Source organism: Rana temporaria, chromosome 7, assembly GCF_905171775.1.
Source record: "Rana temporaria chromosome 7, aRanTem1.1, whole genome shotgun sequence".
In the NCBI taxonomy this organism is placed as follows: Eukaryota; Metazoa; Chordata; class Amphibia; order Anura; family Ranidae; genus Rana; species Rana temporaria.
The window spans coordinates 147,301,415-147,325,419 of record NC_053495.1 but is presented as its reverse complement, the minus strand read 5'-3'; the positions used below and the strand labels follow the sequence as shown (position 1 = coordinate 147,325,419).

Sequence of the window (24,005 nt, the reverse complement as noted above, 5' to 3'; positions counted from 1 at the left end):
GGTTTGAGAGCGTTTTGATTTGCAAGCAACTTTTTTTTTTTTATTCTGACTCGGTTTGCGAGTGTTAACTCGCAAGACAAGCAGAATTCAAGCTAAATAGGCCTGCAGTACCTCATTTGGCTTGAGGTATGGGCCCGCAAGGTAGCCCCCTTGGAAGAGCGCTTTCCAGAGGGGGTTATCTGATGCAGGGAGGAGCCAAGACAGTGGAGGTAAGTATGACATGTTTGTTATTTAAAAAAAAAAAATCGAACCCTTTAGTGTCACTTTAAGCTGGCCATGCATAGACTTTCAAACAAATGTTTTACGCATATTTGTATGAACAGTTGTAGGAAAATTCAATAACTTGATGAATGTGGTTTGAAAGTTGTGTACTTCTTGGAATGAATAGACTTTACTAAATGATAAACACATTCACTGCTAGAAATTTTTGTTATGTGTTCATTCAATAAAGATTTTCATCTTGTTACTGCAGTCGAAAACAAACGTCGATCCGACCCCACCAACCATTAGAAAAGAAAATGAACATTGTTTAACCTCCTGGGACCCGCGCTATAGTCAAATGACGGCTACAGCGCGGACGTGAAAATCCAACAGGACGTCAATTGACGTCCGCCCCTTTGGGCGTTCCCCGCGCGCGCTCCAGAGCGCGCAGCGGGGAAACTCTGTGTTGGCCGTGTCCCTTGGACACAGCCAATTACAGATCGCCGCGAACGGCCAATCAGAGTGGCCGTTTGCGATGCGATCTGTGCGGCCAATGAGAGATGATCTCATATGTAAACATATGAGATCATCTCTCATTGCCGTTTTACACAGAGACAGCGGTGCTGTCTCTGGAGAGGAGACCGATCTGTGTCCCTTGTACATAGGGACATCCCCCGGTCACCCCCCCCCCCCAGTCACCCCCCCTCCACCTACAGTTAGAACACAATGCAGGGATACATTTAACCCCTTCCTCACCCCCTAGTGTTAACCCCTTCAATGCCAGTCAAATTTATACTGTAATTAGTGCATATTTATAGCACTGATTGTAGTATAAATGTAAATGGTGCCAACAATTTGTCAAAAGTGTCCGATGTGTCCGCCATAACGTTGCAGTCCCAATAAAAATCGCAGATCGCCGCCATTTCTAGTAAAAAAAAAAATAATGAAAAATAATAATTCTGTCCCCTATTTTGTAGGCGCTATAACTTTTGCGCAAACCAGTCGCTTATTGCGATTTTTTTTTTTTTTACCAAAAATATGTAGAAGAATACGTATCGGCCAAAACTGAGGAAAAAAATAGTTTTTTTTTTTTTAAATTGGGATATTTATTATAGCAACATGTAAAAAATAATGTGTTTTTTTCAAAATTGTTGCTCTTTTTTGTTTATAGCGCAAAAAATAAAAACCGCACAGGCGATCAAATACTGTCATAGAAAAATTAATAACGCACGTACATAATCAATAATCAGAGAAATATTAATATCGCACGTGAATAATTAAGATAAGCTATAAAAATCTTTTTGTCTATATAAAAATTAAAACAAAGAATAGCGCTGCGAAAAAGAGAAAAGTATTACATTTATTGATACAGAGAAGAAACTTGCATTACTCTAATATTTACAACTATAACATAAAGGATATCACTTGTTAAAAACAGAGAGGATATTGCTGAATGCTGATACAACATACATTTATGGCTATAGCGAAGTCAACAATAAGTAATGCTAATTGGTAGAGAGAGACGGAGAGAGAGGGAGAGAGAGAGAGAGAGTGAGAGAGAGAGAGTGAGAGAGAAAGAGAGAGGGAGAGAGGGAGAGAGAGAGACAGAGGGAGACAGAGAGACAGAGAGAGAGAGAGAGACACAGAGAGAGAGACAGAGGGAGAGAGAGAGACAGAGGGAGAGAGAGGGAGACAGAGAGACAGACAGAGAGAGAGAGAGACACAGAGAGAGAGACAGAGGGAGAGAGAGAGACAGAGGGAGAGAGAGAGAGACAGAGGGAGAGAGAGGGAGACAGAGAGACAGACAGAGAGAGAGAGAGAGATTACATCACCAGTCTTTTAGGTCAGCTCCTTCATCATGCTTCAGTCTGCTTGGTCAAGGCATCATACACTGAACTATTGTCAAGCTGACTTGACTGTTTTTTATACCCCTGAGCCTGCATTTTCCTCCCTGCCAAAACTCAAGTTTCCCGCGGATACGATTGGATGACTTATGTTTCTTTTCAGAATGACACAAAAGGACCCCCCAGTGTGCATCCCCCTGTTATCACATCCTCTTGACATAGGGACTGTCTTGGAGTTTGCATATTTATCAACAACAAAACTTCTAGTGTGAGCACTATCTCATCCAGTTCCACACTTTGCATATCACAGGACCCCTGGCTTATGGAGACGCCTTGTCTGTAATCAGATAGGAGATGACAGAAAATTCTTTCAATACAATGAGGGGGCATTTCCTATCACATCCCCCCCCCCATTGAGGTAACATCCATATGCTGACATATGGTCAAAAACATGCTCCTCAGCTCACAGAGTAATCTAAAGACAGACCCAAATCACATCAATAAAAAACCTTGTAAAAGAACGACATACAAATTTCCTACAAATCTTAGAAATATGGAGTTGAAAAATCTCTACCACAGTTCCCCCTGAAGTTCATCCTTGAACTTATGTCCTCCTTCAATGATTCGGTACCCACCCACAACGGCCCAGAAGCCCCGACCCTTCCCCCCACCACCACTGCGGCCTCTTCCTTTCTTGAACTCGCCGTAACTCATCAAGGTAGACTTGAGACAGTCCTGGTGCCTTTGAGACTTCCGATCCGAACCCTGAGTGTCTGTACTGCAATGTTTCATCGCCCCTCTGCATTGGAGGAGTGGAATTCCAACATTGATGGCGGGATCCTTATATATTTAGTCCTGTATGAAAAGATGGTGTTCTGATTGTCACCATTGGATCGGACCGCGAGGCAGCACTTTTTCAGCATGGTGAAGAAGGGTTTCGGAGTGTCTTATTCATGGCACGTTTGTCTTCCAAAAAAAAAATGTCTTGGTTGTCGTTATTTCTTCAGGTGGTGGTTGGGTGGGCCTCCAGACAGTCATGTATGAATACAAAAGGAGAACGTCAGTGTACAGTTATTAGAGGAATGTCAGACAGGAGCCGTGGGGTGACTTTCACGACTATAAAGCCGTAGGTAGACTAGGGGAGGTAGAATTACTTTAAGACATGAAAACCTGGATGTCCAGGGATATTTTGGTCAAATGGGTGTACAATATGGCACTGGCGGGCAGGAATTCTCACACGCCTTAACCACTTAAGCCCCGGACCAATATGCAGCCTAAAGACCCAAGGTGTTTTTACAGTTCGGGACTGCGTCGCTTTAACAGACAATTGCGCGGTCGTGCGACGTGGCTCCCAAACAAAATTGGCGTCCTTTTTTCCCCACAAATAGAGCTTTCTTTTGGTGGTATTTGATCACATCTGCGGTTTTTAGTTTTTGCGCTATAAACAAAAATAGAGCGACAATTTTGAAAAAAAAGCAATATTTTTTACTTTTTGCTGTAATAAATATCCCCCAAAAACATATATAAAAACATTTTTTTTCCTCAGTTTAGGCCGATACGTATTCTTCTACCTATTTTTAGTAAAAAAAATCGCAATAAGCGTTTATCGATTGGTTTGCGCAAAATTTATAGTGTTTACAAAATAGGGGATAGTTTTATTGCATTTTTTTTTTTTATTTTTTTTTTACTACTAATGGCGGCGATCAGCAATTTTTTTCGTGACTGCGACATTATGGCGGACACTTCGGACAATTTTGACACATTTTTGGGACCATTGTCATTTTCACAGCAAAAAATGCATTTAAATTGCATTCTTTATTGTGAAAATGACAGTTGCAGTTTGGGAGTTAACCACAGGTGGCGCTGTAGGAGTTAGGGTGCACCTAGTATGTGTTTACAACTGTTTGGGGGTGTGGCTGTAGGAATGACGTCATCGATCGTGTCTTCCCTATAAAGGGAATGACGCGATCGATGCGCCGCCATAGTGAAGGACGGGGAAGCCGTGTTTACACACGGCTCTCCTCGTTCTTCAGCTCCGGGGAGCGATCGCGACGGAGCGGCTATAAACAAATAGCCGCGCCGTGGTCCCGGATCGCTCCCCGAGCGGACCCGACCTCCGCATGTAGCGGGGGGGGTCCCGATCGGACCCCCCACCCGCTAATAGGCGAGGACGTACCTATACGCCCATGTGCCTGTACGTGCCATATTGTGGACGTATATGTACATGGGCTGGTCCTTAAGTGGTTAAAAAAAAAAAAAAAACTGAAGTTCTAGTTACATTATCCTGAGAAGATGTATGATAGAAGCCAACAATAAACTAATATTAAAGGAGGAAAGGAAGAGAGGTGAGTAATGAAAAAGAATATGGAGAATAGAAAAAAAAACATAAAAAATAAAAACTACAGATTTAATGCTGCTCCAACCAAGCTCTCCAGTTTAGATTCCACTTTCGATTGTTAAAGAGCATTGAATCGGTATTCAAAAAACGTAATAAAAAAAAAAAAAAAAATAGAACATTGTTCCGTTCAAAAAACGACTCCTCTCTCTTACTAGTAATTGGTGGTATTTTTGCTGGTCAGGTACACAGATAATAACGAGAGAGAGATGATTTAAATTTGTAGACTTTGGGTAAACCTGACCGCACGTTATTATTACAAATTGAAGAGGCTTATTCCTAGATCAACAGGAAAAAATATAGTTCTAGGGTCCTCTATAAAAAAAAACAAGAACAAAACACAAAAAAACAAACAAAAAAAATAGACTCTTCTGCCCTATTGGTGATCAACAGGTGATCATGATCATGGTCACTTAATAATGTACAAGTCGGGTTAAAAACAAAAATAAAAAATATTAAAAAGGAGCGACTAAACAATGGTTGCCAAGAAACTTTTTAGAATTTAGTCCAACCCGACTGTACTTCTTACTAAAAAATTTTTTAGAGGCTCTTCCCCAAACCAAAGGAAAATAATAAAAAATAATATATAGTTCTCCAACAAGAGGGCAATTAAAAACACTGCATTATTTACTATTTTCCTCTTCCAGGTCTATGCACTACTCCCCCCTTCAGGTGGAAAAAGTTCAAACCTTTTGGAACTTTTCTCACCTGAATGAAATAAGAGGAAAAAAAATAACTAAATAAAAATAATAATGAAAAACTTTAAAAAAATTAAAAGTAAAAAAATTATAACCATAACCCTTCAGGGAGAAAAATGAGAGAAAAAATATAAAAATTAAAACGGACAACAAAAAACTGATAAAAATGAGAAATGAGAAAAAAATGTATTCAAAATTACTAAAAATTGATATAAAAACGAGAAAGAAAAAAATGAAGAAGAAAAAAACTTTTACAAAAAAAATTAAAAATAAAATGTATAAAAATTAAAAGTAAAAAATTGTAATGGATAAAAAATGAGTACAAAAATAAAAATAAAAAATAGAAATAAAAAATTACTAAAAATTATTACACGAACATGATAAAAATTTAAACTAGGAGTATAAAAAAACGGTACATTTGTACTGGTCTGGATTGGAACTGGCTTCTTCAGAAATTTGTTTCTGAGTTAGTGGCTTTTCCTTGAGAGAAGATACCTCGTTGAGGTGCACATTCTCATAGTTTTGGCGTTCATTCTCCTGATAGTAATGCACATCATTACTTGCATCAGGGAGAGCAGTAGAGCTACACAGATTAGGACAACGACAGGGTGGAGCAAAATGTTTAGGAACGCTGACGCGTTAGGACTATACCCAAATATACTTTCCCACCAGGAAATCTTAGCGTCTTCCTCTAAAGCGTGGGATACTTGGATCAACTTATTTTGATCATGGGTGAGTCGTATAGTGGCTTGTTTCTCAGCATCTTTCAGCACATTTAATATTTCATCCTGTTGTCCAAAATCTACCAGCCAAGCCTTTAACTCAGCCCCAAATCCCAGAGGAAGTTTCTGTAGATGTATGGGGGTGTCAGGTTTGATATCAAGCCTTTTCTCTGGGGTAATAGGGGTACGTCCTTGTGTCCCGGCTATATCTATTCCCAGGACCGGGGAAGATGTACAGTAGACTCCCTGAGGTAATGTACCCCGTTGAGTACAGTTCAACCCGTAGGCCGAATATAGAGCATCATTGGACATTTGATACCAGCACCAATACCCTTGCCCCAAGTATTTTACATAAGGTTGGGACAATTCCTCGGCATCCATGAGACATGACCCTTCTTTGTGCCAGCATTGTTGTCTCATGATCCTATCCTGTTTCCCTTGACACAATACCACCCCTTCCTTCCTCCAGCACCCATCCGTATCAATCATTTGAGGTTGTTTGGACTCATAAACCATCAGATCATGATGGACTCGGGGGTGTAACACGGTAGCCCGCTATCTGTCCGGTGAACTTCTGTTTCATTATCTCAGACAATGAGGCAGTAGCATCAATATGAGCATGTTGTAGATTTTCAAGAATATGATTCACATCTAGCTGCCCCTCAACCCCTTCCCCAACCTGCTGTGCCAACCTACCTAGCTTGTTTATGAGTACCTCTAAATCCCTTGAGACGGGCCTTTTTATTCACACCTTGCACAAACTGTTGGCACCATTTAAATCCTGTTGCCCGAAGTTTAACTACCTAACTTTTAATTCCTCCCCGAATCCCAACGGAAGTTTCAATAAGTGTAAAGGGGATGTCAGGTTTGCTATAAAACCTTTCTTCAGGGCAACTCGGGGTGTAACCCGGGGTTCCGTCTATATCCATCCCAAGGACAAGAGAATAGGTACAATAGACTCCCCGAGGTAGCGTGCCCAGCTTGGTACAGTTCAACCTAGTGCTGATAACCGTGCATCATTAGACATGTGATACCATCATCCGGTATTGAGTCCCACAGCACATATACCATTGAAACAATGACAAAACCCACAAAAACTCCATCCCTGTGACTTGATTTCAGTGACCATGCCCCACTACCACCAGGTAGGTCCAAGGAACACCCTAGTTCCATGACTAACACCCCATCGGTATCCTCTAGGACAAAGAAACAAAACCCGCCTATGTCCTAAATTATACCTAGGTGTTTCCTCCCCCGTAATGATCTTCCCATCCAGAACCCACAGTGAAATACCTTCCCAACATTCCTCCTTCACCACTGGGTATTGACCTGGAATGCAAAAGACATCGTGGTCACACTTCTGACAGGGGGAAATATCAACCTGCTCTCAGCTTCCGTGCCCTCTGATCACATGTGGGTCACTTAGCCCCAAATGCACCAAGATAGAATCCCCAGTCAGTAAGCTCATTGATGCCAACCTATCTACAGACCGAGTCTGCACTTCCGTATATGGGATCATACAGCACCTCATTTCTCACAATCCAAACCAGTACAGCCCATCCCGGCATTTGACTACCATTTTGGATTAGTGTACGCGACGAGTTTTGTCAAAGTCTTACTGAATGGTGATGCTAACTCCTCAGGCTACCGCCCATCATACAGAGATTTGGACACTCAGCATGATCCTGGTCAATAACTCCGCCTGCCCCTGCATGTACGCCAGAGCCAATGACATATTTTTGTTCTATACCCTTTCATACTCTCTTCCAACCTCTTAACATGGTCGATAAAAGCGTGAGCCATATTGAACTGGGTTTTCATGTAACTTTGTTGCATGTTGTCACAATTGTCACCAATCTCTCTGAGCAACAAAGCCGTGCTTATTGTCTGAAGCCATGGCTGCGGGTCTGTTCCTCAGGAGACCGCTGTCCACTCTATTACTAACACCCATCCCAGCTCCTATTCCCCCTATATAGTGCTGAATACCCCCCTCCTCTGTTGGGTTACTCCCCAGAAAGAAGCGTCCTGCGTGAACCTTATGCTGTGTCTGCACATCTCTGGGAGAAAGCCACTGGTCACTTAACAATCACTTGATTCAGCGTATACTCAGCACAAACAGGGTAATAGTCTTATCAACCACTCTGTACCCTGTTAGCCCGCGTGTATTCCCTTTATTTAACACGGCATGTTCCTGTATGTAGTTACTGTCATTACTTGTGCAGGGATTCAACCTCTCAGGTGAGACATCAACTAGGTGTACCTCTCCCATGTCCAGTAAGCGAAAGCTTCTTTATAGGACTGATAAGCATGAGACACTGCCTCTACGAGGAAGTTTTCACCCTATTGATGTATCACCTGGCACCCTCTAGTTTGGCCAATAGACACCCTATTATGCATAGGTGTCAGTCTCCTGGGTACCTGCACCACATACCTTTATGTCATACTAGTCACCCATTCCAACATTTCTTTCAATTCCTGTCTGGACTCACAACCCTCGGAACAGGATGGACTCCAGGGTGTAACCCAGTAGAGTCTGATAGGATAGTACCTAACCTAACTGTGATATATGCCCAAAGTTCCGTCCATGCCCTTATGGATGAGAATAGAACGAGTTGGATTTTCCTAACCCTTCCCTGATATGTAGCCCAGGGCCTCCCAATGTGTTCCTGATTATCTCCAGCTCTATGGTGATTACGGTACCCAATGACCCATCTCTCACTCCCAAGACAGTCGCCATTGAGCCTCTCTTTACTATGGGAAATAGTCTGGATACCCGGATTGAAAACCACCTGCCACCAGGTACACCCGATCCCTCATAGAGGCTGCACCCTTTCTCCCTCCTCTATCAATTCAGTAATTAGACCATGTTATCCTTCACCCCTACAAAACAAACTGCCCTCACCCTTCAGACAGGACTCCCATGAAAGACAGGAGTCTAGTGCCACCCTGGGGCACTGATATTCTTGGCATGCCAGTCACAGACCACCAATCAAGGTACACACGTAATCTAGGATAGAAAGGACACATATGGATATTAACTGAGGAGAATACTGCATGCCCACATATATATTGGAAGTGAGGGCCTTTGGAACAGCCAAGAGCTGGTATCACCCCATGCGATCTTCCTGCACCCCTTTTCTCCCGACACAACCCTAAACTATACAATCCGAGGCCAGATCTATGCACTTTCAACACGTATGCCACCAGGCAGGCCCTCGTACTATATGTCTGCCGGTAAATCTAAAAGAAATTGGAAAACAAGGATTGCATATAGTGTATCCAGCTCAAGGGAACGGGTGTTACCAGACACAACTGACCAATAGACTAAGAAAAAAAAAAAAAAAATTCCTTGTAGCACTGAGGCAATGCAACCTTGTACAGCCAGGCTTAACAGCGGGGGGGGGGAGTTTAAGAAGTCCTAAAAACACAAGTCTGGCCAAAGTAACATCAGGATTTTACCTATTAGATCTATGGAACTACACGTGTCAGCATGGTTGATCTTCGGTAATAAGAAAACAGATATGCTACGGATCTATGGTCGATCCATTTCAACCTCTGGAGAATACCCCAAAACCCTTTTACCACTAAGTGTGGTACCCCTGAACGCTACTTAGCCTAATATATGTGTTAGAGTGCCAATTATCCCTTGCAGTCTTACTCAATTTTTCATAAAAAACTAATACACGGACCTCCGTTAGTTGGTTCTGCTATTCAGTGGATCAGCACATGTAACCCCCACTAGGTGGTCCAAAACATAGCCAAATGGACTGACCACTAGACGTTCCAACTAGATAATGGTCATGAAAACCTAAACCTTGTGAAACTCGACCGACTAACCAACCTAAAGATTTCCTCTTATTCTGAAATCCTGAAAAACACAGTTATCGATTCTGAGGGATAAAACACAAAATAAAAGTTTAGTAATAAACATTCAATTTTTTCTTAACCTGGAAACAAAAAACAATGGTTATATATCTGTAACAAGACATTATCATATAAAACACAAATATACATTACATTATATTACATAAACCGTGCACTTTCTTTTAAAATACCAAAAATTTTGAGCTCAACGTTTCATTAATATGTATTACTATAATACATATTAATGCCATATGGATTTTTGTTCTATGGTATACCAATAATTCCCCCCTAAAAATGTATTCACCATGGTTAAAAATGAGCAGTTTTAAAACAAACACATTTTTTATAAGTTTCCCTTTTGTCTTCTAAAACAATCCTACTTACCTATTCTGAGTACATTGGAAAACTTCAAAAAGAAACTTCTATGGAAACAAAGATTACCGTTAATACAAAAAAAATACACACACATATATATATATATATATATATATATATATACATACACATAAGGCATCTTACTTTCGCTTTACCATTCACTCGGCTCACTCAATTTGCATGACAATACAGCTGTTTCACACACCCTCACAAAATAGAAGGGGGGGTCATTCGGGCTGTCAGCGCTGAGTCAGCAGCTGAGAACACACGTCACACACTCTCAGTTAGACTTGTGTCAGGGAAAGAGAGGGGGGGTGGTTGCTCTGAACTATAGAACACCATTCCCAAGTTTTAAACCTTAACCAACACAAAACAAATCCTCATGCCATCACACATACCCTCACAATCCATTTATCTAGGTCAAATATGACCTCAAGACCTTACATGTTCTATATCCTACTTACCCATAAACTCTGTTCATCATCACTTCTCTGGGGATGTGGATTCCCTATTAAAAATACTCACCTCATCAGTTCTGATATCCTACCATCCCTGCCCTCCAAGCATCTTTTTTCATTTGTTCGTATCCTCTTCCCGTGGTGACTGCACCACAGGGCTTCCCAAGCGCTTGGCTTGAAAGTACCCTTTTTCGAATATTGCTTTCCTGTCCACTGATCCCAATCTTTTATATATTTCACAACCCAAGGTCCATATTCATCTATCATTTCTTCCTTCGGAGTCACGTGGTAAGGCTCCCCCCGGTTCGACATCCGTTTTGAAGCGATTTGATTTCCCATCCTTTTTGCGGACGAAGGACCTTGAGCTGATCCCGCAAACCCTTAAAGGTCGCTTTTTCCCAAAGTTAGCTACGCTTTGACCCCTGATTGAGTGGACCGGTACTGCCCCTCTGCTGATCTTTTTTCACTACTTGTCAGAACAATGACTGACTATAGTCCTTCAAAAAATTAGCCCGGGGATTTTCCCAACTAAATTAGTTGTCCTCCCGTGAACTTTTCTGCAACATTCTAAAAGAAATGCTTACTTATTAGATCGTTATGATTGCTTGCAGTGCAAGAGGCACCTAATTGCACTAATTTAACTGACGCTTACCTAATAATGATTTTTAGCGGTTACAATATAGTCAGTGTTTACAGATCTTATTACACCGCTTACCATCCCCAGTTATTTGATTAAACAGAGGAATAGATTCACATACATCCAGATAATTCAGTGTGATTTTAGTCTCCGTTTCCACTGATGTGATTTGCCATGCGACTTTGGACCCAAAGTCGCATTACAACTCGCAGCCCATTGATTTCAATAGCACCCATTCCAATCTATGTGGCTCAATGCTGCAGCGACCGATAAAGGTACCTGCACCATTTTGATGCGACTTCTGGATCAAAAAAAAACGCATTCAAAGCCACACCACAGTCGCACTAAAGCTGCATTTCCAAATCGCACTTTGAATCAGGCCACATTGGAGTTGCACCAGTGGAAACGCAGCCCAAAAGCATAGGTGCTGACAACACCTGAAAATTAACATTTGTGAGATGGATAGGGAAGCTTTGCTCAACAAGAAAAAGCTTCATTAAGCACCTACTATGGATCTGGCCTTTATCACAGTATACAGCAACCAATACCAACAATTGGAAAAGATCTTCAAAAAGTATTGGCCCATTTTCAGAGAGCACAGAACTTTAGTAGCGGTATTGCCATCACGACCCAGACTCACCCACCGCAGAGCACCAACACCACTAACACACCCCGTCCACAATGCACTCGATCCCCCCAGGGAAGCGAACACCTGTCCAGAACCTGAAGGACTCCACGGATGCCAGAGATGTCCACCGTGCAAAACAAATAAACCCCAGCCTCTGAGAAAAAAAACAACATTCAAGGCCCCTGTACATAATAGAGAGGTTTAATAACCACTACACCCACACCTTATTGAATATTAATCATTATAGCGGCGCCATCGCCCCACTGTTTATTTACCAAAGCATAGGTGTGTTTCACTCACAAAGATTGGCCTAATCTCATTCAAAGGGTCAACTGCATAGACGCACACAGGCCCAGATTCACAGTCAGCGGGGTAAATTTGTGCGGGTGTAACGTATCCGCTCTACGATACGCCTCTGCAACCCAGACGGGCAAGCGCTGTATTCTCAAAGTACCAGCTCTGTAAGTTGCGACGGCGTAGCGCAAATCAGCCGGCGCAAGCCCGCCTAATTCAAATTTGGATCAGGGGCGTGTTTTTTTTTTTTTTTTTAAATCTACTGTGACTCGACGTGATAGGCGTTTTTGCCGAACGGCGCATGCGCCGTCCGTGGAATTTCCCAGTGTACATTGCTCCAAAGTATGCTGCAAGGACGTCATTGATTTTGACGTGAACGTAGATGACGTCCAGCCCCATTCACGGATGACTTACGCAACCTACGTAACTTTTTCAAATTTCGACGCGGGAACGACAGCCATACTTATGCTTCATATACCAGGGGCAACTATTCGCCGGGAAAAGCCTAACGTAACTTTACTGCGTCGGCCGGGCGTACCTTCGGGAATTCGCGTATCTAGCTAATTTGCATACTCAACGCGGAATTCGACGGAAGCGCCACCTAGTGGTCAGGAAAAAAAAAAAAAAAAAAAAAGAAAAAATAATATGCAGTTACGATCCGACGGTGTAAGAGACCTGCGCCTGTCGGATCTTATGGATATCTATGCGTGAGCGATTCTAAGAATCAGGCGCATAGATACGACGGCTCGGATTAGGACCCACGGCTGCGCACCTGGCGTTGCGCCGTTTTAAGTCCTTTCTGAACCTGGGCCACTGTCTCCAAGATTCCAAACAGAAATCCCTGCTACAATTTCATTCTATATATATATCTACATTATTCAAAATCAGTCTCATAAACACATTCGCATAGACAAAAAGAAAAGGTTAAGTTCTGAAGAGTAAGTTTGTTAGGTATTCAGACAGGTTAAAACAAAATAGACCTAAACCAGTTCTGTCTACCATACAATAAATCATATCTATCCAAACTTTAAACCCTCCTCACACGGGGCACCATCTTGTCATAGAAAAATTAATAACGCACGTACATAATCAATAATCAGAGAAATATTAATATCGCACGTGAATAATTAAGATAAGCTATAAAAATCTTTTTGTCTATATAAAAATTAAAACAAAGAATAGCGCTGCGAAAAAGAGAAAAGTATTACATTTATTGATACAGAGAAGAAACTTGCATTACTCTAATATTTACAACTATAACATAAAGGATATCACTTGTTAAAAACAGAGAGGATATTGCTGAATGCTGATACAACATACATTTATGGCTATAGCGAAGTCAACAATAAGTAATGCTAATTGGTAGAGAGAGACGGAGAGAGAGGGAGAGAGAGAGAGAGAGTGAGAGAGAGAGAGTGAGAGAGAAAGAGAGAGGGAGAGAGGGAGAGAGAGAGACAGAGGGAGACAGAGAGACAGAGAGAGAGAGAGAGACACAGAGAGAGAGACAGAGGGAGAGAGAGAGACAGAGGGAGAGAGAGGGAGACAGAGAGACAGACAGAGAGAGAGAGACACACAGAGAGAGAGACAGAGGGAGAGAGAGAGACAGAGGGAGAGAGAGAGAGACAGAGGGAGAGAGAGGGAGACAGAGAGACAGACAGAGAGAGAGAGAGAGATTACATCACCAGTCTTTTAGGTCAGCTCCTTCATCATGCTTCAGTCTGCTTGGTCAAGGCATCATACACTGAACTATTGTCAAGCTGACTTGACTGTTTTTTATACCCCTGAGCCTGCATTTTCCTCCCTGCCAAAACTCAAGTTTCCCGCGGATACGATTGGATGACTTATGTTTCTTTTCAGAATGACACAAAAGGACCCCCCAGTGTGCATCCCCCTGTTATCACATCCTCTTGACATAGGGACTGTCTTGGAGTTTGCATATTTATCAACAACAAAACTTCTAGTGTGAGCACTATCTCATCCAGTTCCACACTTTGCATATCACAGGACCCCTGGCTTATGGAGACGCCTTGTCTGTAATCAGATAGGAGATGACAGAAAATTCTTTCAATACAATGAGGGGGCATTTCCTATCACATCCCCCCCCCCATTGAGGTAACATCCATATGCTGACATATGGTCAAAAACATGCTCCTCAGCTCACAGAGTAATCTAAAGACAGACCCAAATCACATTAATAAAAAACCTTGTAAAAGAACGACATACAAATTTCCTACAAATCTTAGAAATATGGAGTTGAAAAATCTCTACCACAATACCACCAAAAGAAATCTCTATTTGTGGGGAAAAAAGGACGTCAATTTTGTTTGGGAGCCACGTCGCACGACCGCGTAATTGTTAGTTAAAGCGACGCAGTGCCGGAAGCTGAAATTTCACCTGGGCAGGAGGGGGGTATATGTGCCCAGTAAGCAAGTGGTTAAACAAACATTTTCATACAGAATTCTACTAATGTATGGCCAGCTCTAGTTTTGAATATAGTGGGAAAGGACTAAAAACGTTTGGAATGTTTTTTCCTGTCTGTGACTCAATTGGGAAGATTTCCCCTTACTTTTGTCACTGTGACATGAAAGCACTGGGGTTTAAAAGGTTTTAAGCTTTCCTCACTCCACCAAAAAAAAAAGTTGGCTGCAATTTCATTTTAATAAACAAAATACACATTCTATCCCCCTCAGGAAATAATTTAACCTTGCAGTTTATATCTTCAATGTGCCAAATTTCTGAAAGTGCTACGTAGATTTAAAAAGCCGCAATTTCATTAGATACTAAAACATGTAGGGCCAGATTCACAAAAGGATTACGCCGGCGTATCTACTGATACGCCAGCGTAATTTTAAATTCCCCGCGTCGTATCTTTGTTTTGTATCCACAAAACAAGATACGACGGCATCTGGGATCGATCCGACAGGCGTACGTCTTATCTAAGCTGCAATTTTTCAGCGGCCGCTAGGTGACGTTCCCGTCGAAATCCACGTTGAGTATGCAAATTAGCTAGTTACGGTGATCCACGAACGTACGTCAGCCCGGCGCATTTTTTTACGTTGTTTTCGTTCGGCTTTTTCCGGTTAAAGGTGCTATATGGTGGCGCACTCAATGTTAAGTATGGCCGTCGTTCCCGCGTACAATTTTGAATTTTTTACGTCGTTTGCGTAAGTCGTTCGCGAATAGGAATTTGCGTAGAATGACGTCGCCGTCGTAAGCATTGGCTTGTTCTGGTTAAATTTCGAGCATGCGCAATGGGATAACCCCAGGGACGGCGCATGCGCAGTTAAAAAAAACGTTGTCTACGTCGGGTCACGGCGTATTTACATAAAACACGCCCCCATTACATCATTTAAATTTCGCGTCCTTAGGCCGCAAGAGATACACTACGCCGCCGTAACTTACGGCGCAAATTCGTTCAGGATTCGAAACAAAAAAAAGTAAGTTACAGCGGCGTAGTGTATCTTAGATACGCTACGCCCAGCGCAATAATGCGCCGTTGTACGTGGATCTACCCCGTAGAGTTTTGTATGAAATGCCATACACAGCATGCATGTCAAAGTGATTTCCTCATAACTGTGAAGGAGTTGTACTGCTTAGCGCATATGGTATGACATTTTCTTATGTGCCTAGTCGGTAAACTACCAAATACATCAGATTTTTATGTTAGACATAATGTAGCTCCCATCTGCCCCTTTTTTGGAGGACTGGCCCTCTTTTGGATCCAAATCCCTCTGCCCTTCTTTCCTCCTCAGTTGTTCCATATTTTTATCTTATGTGTGGACCTTTTCATTATATTATCTAACTATCAAACGTGTTGCAGTACACTAAACTTTTAATTCAACTCAAACATTTGCATTTCTAAACTTTAAAAGCCAGTATGAAGGAAAAGTAGTGGTGCAAAAAGCATATGTGCGTTTAACCAATTATTTTTTATATATTCATTTTTTCTGGTCTGTGTAACTAGATGTTATGGGGGATCTGTCCTTTGCTTACATACTATATGCTGAAAGGCATCCCTTTTCATCTAACCCAGAAGGTTAGAGTTTATGATGTTAAAGAGGTTGTAAACCCTATAAAAAAAAATATAAGGCAAATGCATAATGAGCTAGTATGCGTCGCATACTAACTAATTTTGGAAAACTTACCTTAGAACAAAGTTCTCTGAGGCCCCGTACACATGACCGAGTTTCTCGGCAGAATTCAGCCAGAAACTCGATCGGAGCTGAATTCTGCCGAGAAACCCGGCCGTGTGTACACTTTCGCAGAGGAAGCCGACGAGTTCCTCGTCGAGCCAAATAGAGAACATGTTCTCTATTTCTTTGTTGTTCAATGAGGAAAGTTGGCTCGCCGAGATCCTCGGCGGCTTCACACAGAACTCGACGAGCAAAACGATGAGTTTTGCCCGTCGAGTTCCTCGGACGTGTGTACGAGGCCTGAGCTGGGCACCTGCTGAGACGGTTTACATTTTTCCCAGAGTTTCTTGTGGGTTCTGGCACTGTGATTGGCTTGAGCCACGATGACGTCAATCCCAGGCATGCGTGCAGGAGCTGCCAGTCATGGGACAGGGATCTGAAGAAACCGCATTGCTGTTTCTTCAGAGCGCATGCGTGGATGACGTGGGCGTATATAGTAAATATCTTCTAAAGTGCAAGTTTAGGAGATATTTTACAGTACCTACAGGTAAGCCTTATTATAAGCTTACCTGTAGGTACAAATAAAAAGGAAGAGGAAGACTTTACTTCCTCTTTATGTTTCAATCATTTTTATTGAAGTTTAACAATACAAAGTATAAAGATCTCAGCTTTCCAATATACCGTATACAACCTAGTCAGAGAGACATACATTGAACATTCCAAAAGGCCAAAGGAATCTACCATATATAGCATAACTGGACCATTCTCACTTTCTGACGTGAGCCATAACACTTCCGCTCAAGGAGTTATGATATATATCCCTATCTAAACCGCAAATTCTAAACTAAATACAATATCATTGCGTCCAAAACCTAGATTTACTTCCTCTTTAAGTCAGCCATAGACCATTTGAATCTCAACTGGGTTTAGCAGGAACCGGATGAGATTCGAACCATGAATGGGCAGGCGGAATGTACCCAAGTACAGCGTTGATGGGGGAATCAAGCTATTTTCTATTCCTTAAATATGTGGTTACAGGAAAAAGACTCACCCCATCTATGGCTGGCAATAGATCATATCTTCATACATACACAATGACCTGTCTAGCAATCCCCCATTGCTTTTGTTTTTCCCAGAATAAGACTTAACCGGGGGGGGGGGGGGGTGCATAGCAGTGCTCTTCCTCTTTTCTTTAAAGACATAAAAGACACATGAGGCCTGTTTATTCAGAGATCTTTCAGATAAAAGACACATGAGGCCTGTTTATTCAGAGATCTTTCAGATAAAAGACACATGAGGCCTGTTTATTTGGAGATCTTTCAGATAAAGGGTCTTTAGGTTGTCAAATGACTTGCACTTCTGATTCAACCACCGTGTGATATCTCCAGGTAGCTCAGGATCAGTCATAATTACCCTAGACCAGGGGTCTCCAAACTTTTCAAACAAAGGGCCACTTTATTGCCCTTCAGACTTTAGGAGGGCCGGATTGGGGCCAGCAAGGGAAGAAAATGTCATGGGTCCGGAATCAGTGAGAACATATATGGCCTCAGGGTTGGTGGTCAATAGGAAGAGGAGTATTCCCCCTATTAGTAGGAGGAATAGTATCCCATCATTGGTATCAGTGGATAATATAGTGCCCCATTGTTGGTGTCAATGGGAGGAATAGTGCCTCATGTCAGTGGGAGGAATTGTGCCCCAAGGACCGGATAAAGGCTATCAAAGGGCCACATCTGGCCCTCGGACCGCAGTTTGGAGACCCCTGCCCTAGACTATACTGAAAGATAACCAACATAGCTAGACGCTTATATAGTCTCATGGCCCCAATTATAAAGCAGTGGCCTTACCATAAATGACCATACTGACACTTTACTGTGCTTTAGAAATGCGCATGTTGCTGTTTTTGGTTCTTGTGCATTGTGCTCCACTTGTTTCGAGACTCTATAGAAATTTAAAAAGCAGAGCCATTGAACAAATTAATGGAAAAAAATATTGGGAGGAGTGCCCGCTGATATAACCTGTCAAACAGCATTAAGGTAGTACAGTACTGAAGGCTAAACATACAGCATTAAGGTAAAAAATGCCCCAGTACTAGTGCTTCCACCCTCCTATCCTTAAACTCGTACCTAATGTCTCGCTCACAGTTGTCGGGTCCTCCATGAGCCACACCACTCCCTGAACTTACTTTACTGGCTGAGATGAGGGTAGGTGAGTCTGGAGCTGCAAGAAGGGAGCAGAGGCATATTTTTGCGGATGCTGTGCGTTTTAATGGAAAGCACACACATGGGTGTCTTCTTTAGGAGAAGATGCCCACAATCAAGAGTGGGGGCAGTGGCTTTGGGACCAATAAAAACATTCAAGGAAGCAAACTATACACAATGTGCAAATCTGGATTCCTTGAATGAAATAAAAAAAAAGGCAGGCTTTAGTATCACTTTAAGAAGAGATAACTTTATGGGGCACAACAGGTTCTACGCTGTGGCCTTTATATTGTAAATGGTACCTAAAGGTAGACCATGGTGTGGAGTATCACTGCAGTATCCAGCAAAGAGCAGATATCTGTATCTGCTTTATAAATGAGCCTCTAGCTTTCCACAGCATTCCCACGCTAAGATAACCTACTTTATTACTTAGATGTCAACGAACCAGCATGATTTTGGAGGCATAGCATGAATATGCATGTTTCATGCTTGTGGCAATGTTAACTAACCATAACCTCAGCACAAACAACAAATGCTAGTAAAACAGGATATCTTTAAAATCATATCCTCAGGGGCTATGGAGAAATACACCATGTCTAGGACATAAAGACAGCTCATAGCCGGCAAGAACATGATGCATATCTTCTCTTGCAAAATGCATGTAAACATACAGAAAAACTAAACATGTACTGATGATTAGGGAAGAGCCGAACACCCCCGCGTTCGGTTCGCACCAGAACCTTCGAACGGACCGAACGTTCGCACAAACATTTAGGGGGTAATCCACAAAGATCCGGCGTAACTTAATTTTTCCCATTTAAGTTACACTGCCTTAAAATTTCTACCTAAGTGCCCGATCCACAAAGCACTTACCTAGAAATTTTTGGCTGTGTAACTTAAATTCCGCCGGCGCAAGGCGTTCCTCTTTTCATGGGGGCGATTCCCATTTAAATTAGGCGCGCTCCCGCGCTGGCCGTACTGCGCATGCTCGTGACGTCATTTTCCCGACGTGCATAGCGCGAAATTACGTTACGCCGAGCTTTGTGGATTGCGACGGGTCAATAAAGTTGCGTCGGGAAAAAAAAAAGGTACGGCGCAAAAAAAAAAATTCAAAACAAAAAAAAAATCGCGTCGCTGGACAGAAGGGTCTGCTTTTACATGGTGTAAACAGTTTACACTTAGTAAAAGCAGCCCTAATTTTGCGTTTGCAAACTAAAACTTACGGAGAAAAAACGAAGCTGAAAAGCTTCGTGGATCTCCGTAAGTGCTAATTTGCATACCCGAGGCGGCATTTAGATACGAAATGCCCCCAGCGGCGGATGCGGTACTGCATCCTAAGATCCGGCAGTGTAAGTCCCTTACACATGCCGGATCTTCTGCCTAACTATGGAAAACTGATTCTGTGGATCAGTTCCATAGTTAGAAACAGGGATACGACGGCGTAACAGCAGTTACGCCGGCGTATCCCTTTTGAGGATCTGGCCCTTAGAACCCCATTGAAGTCTATGGGACTCGAACATTCGAATTCAAAAGTGCTCATTTTAAAGCCTAATTTGCAAGTTATTGTCGTAAAACGTCTTTGAGAACCCGGGTCTTTCCCCAGGGAACATGTATCAATGGAAAAAAATAATTAAAACGGTCGTTTTTTATGGAGCAGTGATTTTAATGATGCTTAAAATGAAAAACAAAATTGAAAAATTCCTTTAAATATCGTACCTGCTGGGTGTCTATAGTATGCCTGTGAGGTGGCACGTGTTTAGAACTGTCCCTGCACAAAATGAGATTACTATAAGAAAAAAGTAATTTAAAACTGCTTGCGGCTTTAATGTAATGTCTGGTCCCTGCAATATGGATGAAAATCATTGAGAAAAATAGCACAGACACAGACAGTACACACATCACGTAGCTTTAGGTGCACACTGCATAGGACACAGACAGTACACCACGTGAAAGTACTTGCAGCAATATCCTCTGCCTGTAGTATTAATATGAGCAGATCCCTGACTCTAGGAATAAATATGAGAAACACCAGCTTTACGTTAGGTGCACAATGTGCAGAGGACACGGACAGTACACACACCACGTAGCCTTAGGTGCACACTGTAGAGGACACAGACAGTACACCACGTGAGAATACTGCAGCCAGTTATGGCTCTCCGATTTTTGCAAGCTGTAATTGGCCAAGCATGCGGGTCATAGTGCATGCTTGGCCAATCATCAGCCAGCAATGCACTGCGATGCTGCAGTGAATTATGGGCCGTGACACGCCACTCGAATTTAGCGCGAATGGCCCATAACGTTCGTAATTCGACGAACGGTCGAACATGAGTTTGACTCGAACACGAAGCTCATCCCTACTGATGATATCCTTCATTAATGTGCAATACTATTTTTCAAATGGTTATCAGCATTTACAGTAATCAGCATATGAAACTATGTGTACATTTATCCATCATCGTACTCTGCTCATTTAGCACTTATGTCTCCAGGACACACCCTTGGCTCTGTGGATTGGGTTGCAGGTTTCCCAGCATTACCAAACTGCTAAAAAGCAGAATAATGTTTTTTGCTAACAGTAAAAGATTGACAATAGCTTCAAACTGATGAGTAGTAGAATAGTACATTTAGAAGCATAGAATGTGTTTGGCTTAGTAGCCTTTGTACTCAGCTTGAGTCCACTAAATGCAAAAAAGGTCTCCAGGCAATGTTCCATAATGAGGAGGAAGTGGTCTTCAATCCACAGGTCTTGAACGTGATTATTCAAATCTTGTAGAGTGCCCGTCCCCCTGGGTTTGATTCCTCTAATAGTGGGCATACACACCTTCATTATATTATCCATCCAATGTGTGACTCAATCAAAATAATCAAATCCACAATCAAAATAGCCACAATTTAGCTTTCAATCAATTTAGACTCAAATTATGGTCACCACACATACATTTTTTTATCCGATCATTGTGTGATGAAATTAAAACGACTGAATCATCAAACAACTGAATAGCCATAACTTTTCTTACAATTGTCTAATGCCTAGTATACAGGGCCCGTGTGTATGTCAGCCGGTCCAACAGAAGTCGGCCAACCGGCTGCCGATCAGTGCTCTCAGCCAATGGCAGAAAGCGCTGATCAGAGTGTTGCAGTGGGGGGGAGCATTCCCCTGTCAGAACACAACAGCTCAGTGGGAGAGATCGATGTACTAACGTCAGATCTTTAGTACATCGCTTCTGACTGGACATGTCAGGTTTTTTTGTTCAACTATTAATGTGTACCAGGCTTTAGTTTCGATTTCGATCAGATTCAGTTAAACTGCAATGATCAGCCAGGGTTGGAAATTATCGAATATTTTGCATCAATCAACAGCACTGAGATACTTTGTTCATGGATACAATAATATTTTGATCGAACAGATTATGAAATTATATAATGGATCTATTCCCGACCACACCATCTGCCTGGAGTTTGCATGCCCCCCCCCCAGTGCCTGCGTGGGTTTCCTCTGAGTATTCTGGTTTCCTCCCACACTCTAAAGCCCTGTACACACAATCGGTCCATCCGATAAAAACGGTCTGATGGACCGTTTTCATCGGTTAACCGATGAAGCTGACTGATGGTCAGTCGTGCCTACACACCATCGGTTAAAAAAACGATCATGTCAGAACGCAGTGACGTAAAACACAGCGACGTGCTGAAAAAAACTAAGTTCAATGTTTCCAAGCATGCATCGACTTGATTCTGAGCATGCGTGGATTTTTAACCTCTTTTTCTATCGGTTTTCTATCGGTTAGGTATCCATCGGTTAAATTTAAAACACGATTCCTTTTTTAAAACCTATGGATAATTAACTGATGGGGCCCACACACGATCTGTTTGGTCCATCAGACCGTTCTCATCGGTTTGACCGATCGTGTGTACGCGGCATAAAAGACATGCTGATAGGTTAATCAGATCCTGTCTAAAATGGCCCTAGTATATCTACGAATGTGTGTTAGGGACCTTATATTGAAAGCTCCTTGATGGTAGGGACTGATGTGAATGTACAATGTATATGTAAAGCGCTGTGCAAATTGACGGTGCTATTTAAGTACCTGAAATAAATAAAAAATCTAATAAATTGCATAAGTTACGATCATATGTTGAAATTCCCTTCCCATGTGGCAAATCAACACAAGTTTCTCAACTATGAATTGATTAATCTTATCAGAAGAGATCAATTAATGCATATTAATGCATGTTGGCCCTTATTAGATCTGCTCCAATCAAACTGGGTCAGCCGACAGAAAATGATCAATCGCTTGTATTGATTGGAAGAAATTAGATACTTTGTTTATGAACACAATCGTATTCCAACCAATCAGATTATGAGATTACATAGTGAAAACAGAGATGAGATTGATCATTTATCAATCCACTTCCTCGTGTGTGGCATATCGAACGGGTTTTCAACTATAGATCGATTGTTTTCTATCGTAAGAGATCGATCAGAAAAAAAATTGTCATTTATTGAAGCGTGCATGGCCCCTATAACTCTGAAAACTAGGGGCCAGATCCACAAAAGGGATACGACGGCGTATCTACTGATATGCCGTCGTATCCCTGTTTCTATCTTTGGAACTAATCCACAGAATCAGTTTCCAAAAGATAGGGAGAAGATCCGACATGTGTAAGGGACTTACACTGTCGGATCTTAGGATGCAGTACCGCATCCGCCGCTGGGGGCATTTCGAGTCGAAATGCCGCTTCGGGTATGCAAATTAGCACTTACGGAGATCCACGAAGCTTTTACGCTTCGTTTTTTCTCCGTAAGTATTAGTTTGCAATCGTAAAATTAGGGCTGCTTTTACAAGGCCTAAACTGTTTAGGCCTTGTAAAAGTAGACCCTTCTATCCCGCGTCGCCGTCTTTTTTTTTTCCAATTTTTTTTTTCCAATTTTTTTTTTCCCGCCGCAACTCGTATCTTTTTTTTTTACGCCCGTCGCGATTCTCAAAACCCGGCGCAACGTAAAACCGCGCTAAGCACGTCGGGAAAATGACGTCGGGAGCATGCGCAGTACGGCCTGCGCGGGAGCGTGCCTAATTTAAATGGGACTCGCCCCATTTGAATAGGAACGCCTTGCGCCGGCCGGATTTAAGTTACACAGCCCAAAATTTCTAGGTAAGTGCTTTGTGGATCGGGCACTTAGGTAGAAATTTTGCGGCAGTGTAACTTAAATGGCAATATTTAAGTTACGGCGGCTGGCTGTGGATCTGGCCCTAGGTTCTCAGAATTTTAAGTATGGTGCCCATACATGGGTACACCTTCCAAAGTCCCAACCTTCATGATCAGCAGAAAAAAACCCACTAGTAGCACTTTTAAAAGGAACAACAGCACTGACCACTACTCCGATCCTTCTTTTTAATTGCTTGACATAGGCACGTTATTTAACCAAGGTGATGTCTTTGTGTGCTGAACAGACAGTGCAATTGTTTTCCCATCAAGAACCATAGGAGCTTATCTGTTCTTGAAAGTTACCATAGGATAGAAATTATTTGTCCATGGTACTTTAAATGTAACATTATTAG

General features: G+C 42.1%; 1 protein-coding gene across 1 annotated transcript in view; it reads left to right on the top strand.

Moving 5' to 3' along the window:
• LOC120945727 (calcium-activated chloride channel regulator 1-like) overlaps positions 1-24,005 on the top strand; it is a 76,253-nt gene that overhangs the window by 8,732 nt on the left and 43,516 nt on the right. The window lies entirely within an intron of this gene.